Raw genomic sequence first — 12,855 nt, 5'->3', positions numbered from 1 at the left:
GTTTAATGCTTAAATGGTTTCAGCCATTTCCGGGACTAATTTCATATCCACCCACACTACTGTTAAAAATATACATGAAATAAAGTAATGTTTAACTCATAAACTGTTTCAACAGTTTTTCGAAATTAATATATAAAAACATTAACACGGTTACGGATTAGGCAATCATTGCTTCAACATGAATTTCTGAGTGTAGTATCAGTCTCAACATTCCAGTTACTTAAATCCTCCATTTTTTGGTCTTGGGTAATGGAGGAGAAATCCTTCATTACTGATACAATTTTTATTTTTGTTACTGCCCAGAGTGCTCCTTTTGGGTAGCTGGTTTCCCCCCAAAAATTTTAACCGACCTCATGTCCAACTCTGCCCTTGAGGGGAGGCAAGTAAACAAACAAAAAATAATCAGAAGGGACATTTTCCAGGGCATCTTATAATCAATCAGAAGAGACATTTCCTGTGCATTTTGTAATCAAATCAGAAATTACTTTTCCCAGTTACGTTTGTAATATTAAAACTTTGTTACATTAAATATAGTACCTATTTACATTGCCTCCCATCGGGACAGATTTAGACACCAGGGTCGTTTTTTAACGTGGAGAAAAGGAACAAAAAATTGTCTGTTGTAAAGGATTTCTCCTCTACTGAGAAATACATTGAAATGTAGCAACTGAAGAACAGATACTACACTTTTATCTTGGCCAAAAGGCCGAGAAGAACAAATTTTTATTAGTTTGCCTTAACAGCGCACCATTTTTTTTGTTTCATAACAATTTAAACGACCCGGATATAAGCGTGACACACAAAAGACACACACGCTATCGTCTTAATATATAGATGATAATAATAATAATAATAATAATAATAATAATAATAATAATAATAATAATAATAATAATATTCTTTTTTATGGCTGATGTGTATTAAAACAAAAAAGTCCGAATCCCAATCACGGCGATTTCATTATGATTATCCATTGTTTGTCTCCATAAGATAATCGGATTCTTCAAAGGAATTGGGTTGAGGTAACGAAGCAAGAAGTTTTAGGCTTAAAATACTGCGGGGAAATCAAGATAAAAGACTTCAAATTTCCGCATCACGTTTGGTACTCTCGGCGTTTCACGATTGACAGCTTCAAGACACCGAAAAATAAAATCATTATATAAAAAAAAATAACAATCGGTGGTTTCCAACATCGAAATACTTAATTGTTCTAAAAGCGAAATAATAGTTTTTTGCTTAAAAATAATTTCCTGTTCCTTTATTCGCTTTTTAAAATTTAACAAGAAAACATTTTTTCTAGTTTTATCCCTTTCTGTTGCAACACAATATTCATTGATATATATGTTTTTTTCAGTTCTCAATATTCATTTTGAATACAGGATTTTCGTGGTAGATTTGTACAACCTGAAGCGCATTTTTATACACGTTAAATCTGAATACTCCCCAAGCTGTTTCCGAAATCAATCCTTGGAATCGCTTCCGGAATTCAGATATTCACAATGAAAACAGAGACCAAGTAATAAACAATTAACCCAATCAATATGAATAAACAAATAACGCGTTTTTTCTTTTTGTTTGAATAACTATTTCATAGAAAAAAAGCAAAACAACATTCATTCAATTCAAAGACTAAAACAATCTCATATTCAAGAACGGGATTAAAAAGGAATAAAAATTATTTTTTTACTATTGTTTCACCACTTACTAAAGCCCAAAAGCAACTCGAGGATAAAAGTTAACCGCGATGATTAGTAATGAAGGTGATATTTCGATAAAATCTGATTTTTTAAGATGGCGACTGAGCAAAATGTTTTCACATTGAGCTAGAAAACGCCCATATTGTAATCAGGAGAGAAGCAACCCCGCGGTATTGTGTTCCATAGAAGTTTCGTTTTGTTTTAGAGAAAGGAAACAATTGCTAGTTGTTGTAGCTATATAAGTTTTTGCTGTGAATGATATTATGATTGCAACATCTTGTCAGACGAGTGCCACTTCCTCAGGCACTGAAAGTTCATGTGCCCGAAGATGACTTTTTTTTAGTCCTGCCAGCGAATTCACACGAATTGTGAAGACGGTTTGTGAATTGGTTTGCACACACACACACACACACACACACACACACACACACACACACACACACACACACACACACACACACACACACACACACACACACATATATATATACATACATACATGTACATACATATATACATATCCATACACATACACATATACACATACATATCTATAAACATACACACATATATACATATATACATATATACACAAATGCACATACATACATATACATACGCACATGCATACATACACATATACCTACATATACATACACATATAAATACACATATACAAACACATACACATATACAAACATATACATATACGTACACATATATGCACATATATATACCTACATATACATACGCATACATATATATGCATTTGTACACATATATATGCATACACATACAGTTACATGCATACACACAAACATATATATATATATACATACACACATAAAAATACATAATACATATACACGTATATATGCATAGATATACATACACATGTACATATGTAAACATACATACATACATACATAGAATCATAACAGATAAATTATCACATGCTTCCAGCATTTCAGGCCTACACGCGTCACAACTTTTCCATCGGCACACGACTATTTTTTATAGACAAATGTCTGAGGAAGTATCTATACAAAGATGATCTTAAAGAGTTTTAGCTTTGTACGACAGGCAAGTGTCTCTCGCGGTTCAAAATGTTTAGATCCAGTAACAAGCAAGAGCAATATAGCCAGCAACAAGTCAAACTGCAGACCAGCTTAATGCAGGTACTGGTTTCTCACTTCATAGCTTTTTTTTTAAATCAGAGAGTGTCTTCTCCTGGAGGGGTTGCCTTCACCACGGCTTACGGGAACCCTCTCTACCCCACATACACATGCACGCACACATACATGCATACATAAAGATGCACGCAAACATACAGATGTACGCATGTACACACACTTGCACACATGCCAACATGCACACACACATACACGCATACATATACGCATGTACATCCATGTCGTCTTCCAATGCACAGGTTGTTGGAATATGGTATTGGTAATACAGAGGTCAAACTCCCTACAGATTGTAAGAAGTCGTAAACCATTTGCATTTACCTTGCCTATGCCATGCTTACCAAATACACCGGTCCACGACAGATGGTCACTACCAACACGAGCATTGAAATCGCCAGCAAGAACGAGTTTATCATGGTGTCTGGAGAGGACATCACGGAGGGCATCGTAGAAGTCATCCTTCTCTTGATCTGACCTGGCTAACGTTGGGGCGTAACAACTAACTAGCGTCACCCTGGTGTTTCCTTCTAATTCTAAGGAAAGAGTTGCCACACGATCAGATATGCCTTTGGGCAAAGACGATAAGAACTTTGCCAGCTTGGACTTGATGGCAAACCAACGCTTGATTGGCGGGGTTCATTTCCTGCCTTTCCTGACCAAAAGAAGTCATATCCACCCTTTTCCTCTCGAAGTTGAGAATTGCCAGGCAAGCGAGTTTCATATAAGACAGCAATGTCAATATCATACCTCTGTAACTCAAGAGAAACAAGGACAGTCTTGCGCTCGGGTGCAGCATCATTATCCTGGAGGGTTCGGACATTTCAACACCCTATTGAGAGATTCTTTGTTAAGGTTTTTTGTCGTATTCTATTGTTCTGGCTGCGCAACTGGATAACCAGACAGCTGCAGCGGGCTGCCAAGTTAAGTGGTGAGCAAGCAATTTTTAGGGCTCCTTTTATCGCCCCCTCCCCGCCACAGGGAAAGCAGTGCTATCCCTAAATAGGGTTGCTTTGTCCCTGATGGAGGACACGAACAGCACAATTGCTCACAAGTTTGTGCTAGAACGGCCATCTACCATCAGCCGCCACTGTGCAGAGATCCGGCTGAGGATTTCCAGTAATATCCTTTACCTGTCCCCGTCGCTTTCACTCCATCGCCAGTGGACTTCTTGCAGGACAGTGTGAGGTTTTCATAATGAAATTACGATAAGCTGTCAGAAACCCACACAAATGACTTGATTTAAGTGGTGAAAGCTCGTGTAGGACCATCCACACTTTTTGAAAGTGTTGATTAACTCACTCGGTGCAAACCAATTGCCACAGAACAAGCAAATAACAGCCCTCAGGTTTGATGTAAGAGTTTCCTTCTCTTAGTGGTATAACCGCGCCCCCAGACACCAACCTGGTAATTTCCTTGTACCGGCGCAAATATATATATATATGTATAAGTATACATACACACAAACACACATGATGCTAGTTGGCCGTTGACCCCGAAAAGGGGTTCATTCGCCCTTTGAAAGGTCTTGTTTTTAATCCTTCAGGGAGACTAGCCGCCCTCCTCACCAAACGAGTCTGGTAGGGGAACCAGTTTAGTCGCCGGTGACCCGACCATGAGGCAGGTAGTACTGGGTTACATCGTACCAGTAGCATATGACATGACCTGACAATATATATATATATATAAGCGAGATACGACACTGATAGAATTCAGATGAAAAATTCTGATAGATATTACTTAAAGTAATACTTTCAGTATGATCCTAGCCAAAAAGGAAAAGCTCAATATTTAAGAATAGAGCAATATATAAGTTTCGTGGTTAAATTTTAAATTCTGAAAAAAAAAACAACATATAGAGACATATATTCGATTTAAGAATTTATTGTTTGACAAAAGGAATATATAGAAGGGGTTATTTTAATTTTCTTAATCCATGGATTTTCAACAATCAGAGGAAATGAAATGCAGTTAGCAAAATGTTCAGCTGCGAATGGACGCTATTTTGCTTTTCAGCACAATTATTGAAAATAGTTTTTTGAGTGGTTGTGGATTATTATATGAAGTGTGCTGAAAAGCAAAATAGCGTCCATTCGCAGCTGAACATTTTGCTAACTGCATTTCATTTCCTCTGATGATATAAGCCATTGTTGAAAATCCATGGATTAAGGAAATTAAAATAACCCGTTCTATATATTCCTTTTGTCAACCAATAAATTCTTAAATCGAATATATGTCTCTGTTGTTTTTTCCAGAATTTATAATTTAACCACGAAACTTATATATATATATATATATATATATATATATATATATATATATATATATATATATATACTAGCTGTACCCGGCCACGCGTTGCTGTGGCTCAGTTTGTTAAAATGGAACACATGTGAAAGTAGAGAAAAGTTTGATTCTTTTTTTTCAAGAGAATGTACAAATTATTTATTTTTTTAACAGATGTTAAGAAAATAAACAGAAAAATACTTCAATCATTAATTATGCAAAAAAATAAATAAAATGTTGATTTAGTGTTTCAATATGCTTATAAATTATGATAAAACTTGCTGAGTATGCACTGTTTTACGGTTGTTGTAAAAATGGAACGGAAACTTAAATTTCGCTTCATTTTAATCTTTCTTAATTTTTTAATTGTGCCCCCCAAACGAATATAATCAAAACAGTAACATTCAACAATTGTACATTATGTATATAAAACACAAAATATTTATTAAAAAAAAAAAAAAGTTGATAACGAAAGGGAAATAATTCCATTTTTAAACGAAAAAGTCAGTTTACCTAACTTACTGTATTAATGCTATTTTTTTTTAAGCAAGAAAAAAAAAAAGGTAAATATCCAGATACTCTACTACAGAACACCGACCACTCTAATTTGTTTTTGTATAGGTCGCTGACAACGAATCTGATAGTCAAACTTGGGACAAATTTACCGTTTGCATGGTATTTACCCTTGAACCCACGAAATCTTTCCACCATTTTGCAGCTTCCGTTTATGCTACGCGCATGCACGCTGTAGCATAAACGACGGCTTCACCAAGAAAACTACGTTGGGGGAGGGGATTTTTTTTTCCAGGACATAGAGTTTTCTAATTTTCAAAAATACATTATAGCGCTTTTTGGGTGGAAAATTTAAAATTAGCTGAAAAAGAAATAAAATAAGAAAAGGAAAAGGAAAGCACACCAAGTTGGAGTAGGGGGGGGTAATTTATCTGTTTTTTTTTTTTTACCTGGAACATCGAATTTTCAAATTTTCCGTAAGTAACGCACCGACATTTACCAATTAGAACACCATTTAACATTTTCCGCCCTTTACATCACATTCCCCCCCAAACAAATTAGAGTTGTCGGTGGAGTTTGTATTATTGTACACATAGATTCGAAAAAGTTGTCAAAAACAAATATATAACAAATAAATGTTATCAAAGGCAAGATAAGTTACTTTTCTACCTAACTGGATATATTTTTCGTGTTTTTATTCAATGTAACATGTTTATTCAGCTCGAAAAACATACTGTGTTTACCGATGTATTGGAAAATTCAAGATGGCGTCTGATTCTCTCTTTAACACGGTAAGTTTGGGAAAAGGTGTTATAAATAAAAACCCAGATAAAATACTGTTAAAAACTCGCTCAATATATGATACCGTGACATAGGTTGACATATATTCGACGGGTTTTTAATAGTATTTTGTATAGTTTTTTTTATTTATAACACCTTTTCCCAAACTTACCGTGTTAAAGAGAGAATCAGACGCCATCTTGAATTTTCCAAGTCATCGGTAAACACTGTATGTTTTTCGAGCTGAATAATATGTTGGGTTTTTATTACTGTACACATAGATTCGAAGAAGTTGTCAAAAAACAAATATATAACAAATAAATGTTATCAAACGCAAGATAAGTTACTTTTCTACCTAACTGGATATATTTTTCGTGTTTTTATTCAATGTAACATGTTTATTCAGCTCGAAAACCATACAGTGTTTACCGATGTATTGGAACATTCAAGATGGAGTCTGATTCTCTCTTTAACACGGTAAGTTTTTTGACAACTTTTTCGAATCTATGTGTACAGTAATACAAACCCAAACTTCGGAGGTTGGAATCCCTCCCCCCACCTAAAATATACTTGGAAAAATCGATTTTATAGTGAGATTTAAGAATGGTTAGTCGAAAAAAAAGGTGAAAAAGAAAACAAATAATCAATAAACAATTGTTACCAGAGGCAATAAATGCTACTTTTTTTTTACTTACATTAAATATTTTCAAGCGCTTTTCTTTATTTTTTAATAATCTAATGCCAAATTGTGTGGGTGCCAAATACCTCCAGATTTTCTAGAATTTCCCGCTAGATTGTAACCGAAATCTCCAGATCTAGCAGGAAAACCGCTAAATTGTAACACTGGTCACGTGACAGGAAGTGGTAATAAATAATTGTCCCTAAATAAAAAAAATGGTCTCTCGGTAAAAAGAAATCCACCTTTTTATCATAGAAAAATTAAGTATAATGTTATAATTAAAAAGAAATATATAAAAACACACATGGATATAGTAAACATATTATACCAAAACGTGGAAGCCATCCGTCCAGTGGTTTTTTTAGACAATTCATTCCGAACGAACCAACATTTACATTTATATATATATATATATATATATATATATATATATATATATATATATATATATATATATATATATAAGGGAGCATACATTGAAACTCAGTTGAGCACATACCATGAAAAGAACAATAGAATAGAAGAACTAGCAAATTTTCTTCTGCCAAAAAGAGGTAGTTGGAAAGGGAAAAAAGCATCCTCCACTAGATTGCGAAGGAAGTTTTTTAAGCAGCACCTCCCAGATGTGGCAAAATTACTCTATCTTATAACGCATTCGCTTCTTAGGTACCGTAGGTTACATATCTTCTGAGCGGTAAAATGATCCAACGATTTTTCTAGCGACTTTAACAACGGATTTGATGTAAGACTTCTATCTCAGGTCAGAAGTTAATGTTATTCCTAAAAGTTTGTCGAAGCACAATGTCTTATTTTCTATATACGCATTATTTCAGCTTCTTTGACGGCAAGTAAAATATAAGATGATAACCCCACCTCAAATACCATCCCTGAATTGTTAATAAGATTTAAGATTCCTTTCAATAATTCAACCATATTTGCTACAAATAAAGTTAGGCCTGTAACGAACGTGTCCAAGAAATTTCTGTTTTTGTTTTACCGCCATAAAATTTAAAGTACAAAATTCTCCACATTTTTGACACATTTCTATAAATGTCCTGATGTAGGTTGTGATACCATTATTTAGTTCAAGCGATTGTTTTCATAATTATCAGTCAAGATAACACTAGATATAAAAATCTGGGTGAAGATGGGGTTAAATCCGGTGAGTGTGAAGCCGTTTCAGGATCGCACCTCCTATTATAAAGAAAGCATTAAAGTGAAATCATCAACCATTTCGACGATTTATTTGAACGGAGGAGAATTTCCTCACATTATTGGAAGTACTGTTTGTTCCTTACGATGGTTCTTTGTCATAGCAAAGCTGCATAAAATGTTCTTAATGACAACTAGATAACTTTCACTAATAAGCATGGAATTCACTGCTGATTAGATATAAATACTGTCAGACGTCGATGAAACGTAGAAAGGTAAAGCGTATATTGAAGTTTATTTAAATCAAATATTAATTTCTTTTAAAGGAAATCGCTCCAGACAAGAAGTTGATGCAAGGCTAAAGTATTGTAAGTAATTCAAGCACGGTGTACTCGGACTAATTCGATGCTAAGGTAACACGGGTCACCACAGGTTGCTCTTTTTCGGTGGGAAAGATTTACTCCTCTGCATAGGGTTGCAATCGGTAAATTTCTGGCCCTGTCAACAGGGCGAGATACCTGTTTGCATTGGATAAAACCCACTAGATGTTGAAGTCGATTTTTTTACTTTGTCAATATAAGGCAGAGTGCTATGTATGGTACTTCCTCAGATGTGACAGCAATATTCTGTTTGACGCTAAGTTGTGTGCTTCAACATTAAACAACACAGTATTTATATGCCGTAAACAGATAACAGCAAATTAGTATTTTTTAGTAGAATTTTATACTATTAACTAAATGGAGATATTTGACATGCACTCAACTTAGTGTAAACTGCATAACCTTAATTCAAACCCTAACCTTAACTTAAACCCTAACCTTTACTTAAGCCCTAACTCTAACCTAGAGGAAATTGTAATATTTAATTACACTTCTATAAAATAAATGAATTCGTGATTCATAGAAACACTAAAGGAATGTGGAAGCATTTAAACTGGCAAATGGAAAGTCATTTAAACTTTATTTAATTTTCATTTTCACAAATTTGCATTTCATTTACTTTATAATCCTAACCTTCACTCTAATTATAAAGGAATTAATTATAATTAATTATAATTTTATAAAATTCCAACTGTCAATCATAAATAAAACGAAATAACAAACAGCGATTTATAAGTTTCAATTAATTTCTAAAGAATGGGAAGATTGACAAATGATTTCAGTTTTTAATTTTGAATTAAACGAAATATAAACAACGATACACTTGTCCTATCACAATCGAACTTCATATGGTGTCTCGCATTGAAAGCTGACTCGTTTCACTGCGCCTGTGGCGGGGACACAATTGTGCGATTCTCTATTGCGATATTAACTTAAATTCTCAAGAGTTTTCGTCGCTTCATTTAAAGAATTTTGTGCTTTTCCTGTGGATTCCAATGATTCCATTGATGTTAAGTTGATTATTTTCTGGATCAACAGCATCAGTGTAAAGATTAACAGCATCAGCGATGAAAGATGACTTGCTGCTTTTCTCTTCTTTTTATTCCTCGATTCCATTTGACTGGATATCAATTTCTCTTTGGACTATTGCACTGCCCGAAAAAATAATTTCCATTATATCAGCTGCTTTGAAAGCTTTGCGACCGAACTATATGCATCACACTAGATTTAATTTTGGACTTCATTCGCTCCAAAGAACTATTTTCGCATTTCAGATTACCTTGAGAGAATCTTCACGAAAGCTGAAATATTATGCACGGTTTGTTTTATATTTTTTACATATATATATATTTTTTCACGTGTTTTTTCTTGGCAATTTATAACTATAATAAATTGCCACTTCAATTAATGCCATAACTAGCAAATTCTAGCATCCTACAAACATAATTCGCTGATTTCTTTTTGTTCTCTGATGAGAAGAATAGCAAGAATAGCATTCATTGAAACTCCATGGAATAAGGACTTTGTAAATTGTTTTTTTGGAGTGTTTAGTAGAACAATGAATTTTGATTGTAAAGTTCAACTTACAGTTTTAATTTTCTTTCTCTAATAATAAACTCTACTCTTTATTGCATATTGAGCTTTTTTTTTATTCGGTTGGTATTACATTATCTATATATGAGCACTGGTATTTATATTAGATTAAAGTTTACCGTTGGGTATATAAGTTAAAAACTACATCCTTTTGATATCATTAATATATATATATATATATATATATATATATATATATATATATATATATATATATATATAGTCTGTTTATTATTGGTTACATATGTGCATACATGTTTCAGTAGAATCTCAGTTCAAAGAGACCATATCATCAAGGTAACCTTGATTCTTGTTTCAATAACGTCTCCTTTCTGGCCTGATAAGGTGGTCTCTTTGAATTGAGATTCCACTGAAACATGTGTGCACATGTGTAACAAATTATGTTTGTATAATAAACAGGCTAAATACCAGCTCTGTCCTCAATTGAGAAGTCTTTAATAATCACGCGGATTTCAATAGATTTACATCTATACCACCATTATAGATACACACGCGCACACACACATATATACACACAGGTATACTATATTTTATATATTTAAATATACGTACATACGTATATTATATATTTAAATAAATATTTGCAATATTTAACCTACCAAAACTAGTTTTTCATGCTTATGTAATCATCAGTATAGGAAGAGATAGATGCTGCTGATCGGGAGATTCGAACACGATTACAAAGCCACCTTAAGCTATCATCTTTCCTCCAAACCACTGGTGATTTATACATGAAAGGAAGGATCTTAATATTTATTATTATTATTATTATTATTATTATTATTATTATTATTATTATTATTATTATTATTATCCGGCATAAGTCCAGTACTAACTGACAAACAGACATAAGTTCAGAACAAACAGACACAAGTATACAGAAGCTAGAAGTAATTGTAAGAAAGAAATATCGACAGCTAAAACAGACTACAATGAAACCACTAGAAAACGCATTGAAGCGCAACTCGGAACTCGTGATTTCTGAAAAATCTACAACAATGTAGTAAATAATGGACCATCAACTATTCAACAATCATGACAACAGAAAAGGCTAACACGTTTACCAGTCGGTTTGCCTCAAACTCTACACCCCCTGTCTGATGTTCCTTTGCGGACAGAAACCACACTAGACATCTCAAAAGGATGTGGGCCTCACCCCGGCTATACTATAAAAAAAAATGCTCCGCTGAAGTTTCTTCAATTATTTCCAAACTTTCCGTCTTAATGAATCTTGCTTTACTGACTGCTATAAAAATGCTTCCGTGGTACCAGTTCACAAGAATTCTGGCGAAAGAACTGACTCACTAAATTATCGTCCCATTAGCTTCCTCTTTCTCTCTTCGCCGAGATATTTGATTCCTTAATTAATCAATCTCTAGTCAACCACCTTACAGTTTCTAAACTTCTGTCCGATCAACAATATGGATTTAGGCAAGCCTGTTATAGTGGAAATAAATCACTATACAATGCATTGGATAAAGCAGAGGAAAGTAAAACAATAGTCCTAGATATATCTAAAGCGTTTGACAGAGTATTGCACGATGGTCTTCTCAGGAAAATCTGATCATATGGCATTACTGGCGAATACTTAACATAATTAAATCCTTCTTAAATATGAGAATAATCCAGGTTGTCCTCGATGGCTGTACGTCAAAACACCATGATATAACTGCGGGTGTACATCAAGAGTCGATCCTTGGACCTTTAACATTCCCGATATTCATAAACGACCTGCCTGATAAAACAGTTTCTGAGGGGTATATTTGCTGATGACACCACACTCTATAACAGGCACGTGGGGAAAACGAATGGGCATATATCTAAGGTAATGGCAGAAACACTAGAGAAAGACCTCCAGTCTGTAGTTAAATGGAGACAAAAATGGATGGTCACATTTAATGCTGCCAAGACTAAGCTTGTTTCTTTTAATAATTACTAGAAACCTTCCAAACCACCAAAAGCGTTAGCTAATAATACATTACTTGAAAATACTTTGTTCAAACTCCTCGGCTTAGCGTTCACAGGGAACGTGAGCTGGAACAGATAAATCGACGTCATTGCCGCGGCTGCTGCGAGGAAGGTGGGCTCTCTCTACTGTCCTAGAAAGTTACTTACGCCTGAAAGTATCATATACCTTTAAAAGGACACAATTCGCCTATGTATGTAGTATTGTTGTCACATTTGGGCTGGGTCATTTGCTAATAGTCTCTCACTCCTGGTCAGCGTTCAAAAGAAAGCCAACCCGAACTGTCAGCTAGGCTTTAGCCTCTGTCCCATCGACGAAATGTTGCATATCGTTGCCTGTTTTACCAGTATTTTAATGGTAAATGCTCCGACAAATTACAAGCCCTTGTACTCCCTAAACGTAAATACTCCCGACAAGCAGCAAAATTCCACCCCTATACAGTAGAGATCTCCAGATGGCAGAGAACCTTCTACTCTATTAGTTTTATCCCTAGAACTGCTAGACTTTGGAATTCCCTCCCGTGTTCCTGATTCACCGACTATATTGACATGCAGAAATTTAATTGTAATGTAAATAGACATCTTGCTGCTCAACTCCCTGC

The 12,855-nt window shown here is 34.5% G+C and overlaps 1 pseudogene; it reads right to left on the bottom strand.

The window, feature by feature from the left end:
• Positions 1–575: 575 nt before the first annotated feature.
• On the bottom strand, positions 576–718 carry LOC145284482 (U2 spliceosomal RNA; annotated as a pseudogene).
• Positions 719–12,855: the final 12,137 nt, after the last annotated feature.

Source organism: Euprymna scolopes, chromosome 1 (assembly GCF_053919585.1).
Source record: "Euprymna scolopes isolate OS-2025 chromosome 1, ASM5391958v1, whole genome shotgun sequence".
Taxonomy (NCBI): domain Eukaryota; kingdom Metazoa; phylum Mollusca; class Cephalopoda; order Sepiida; family Sepiolidae; genus Euprymna; species Euprymna scolopes.
This window is presented reverse-complemented; position numbering and strand designations above follow the sequence as displayed.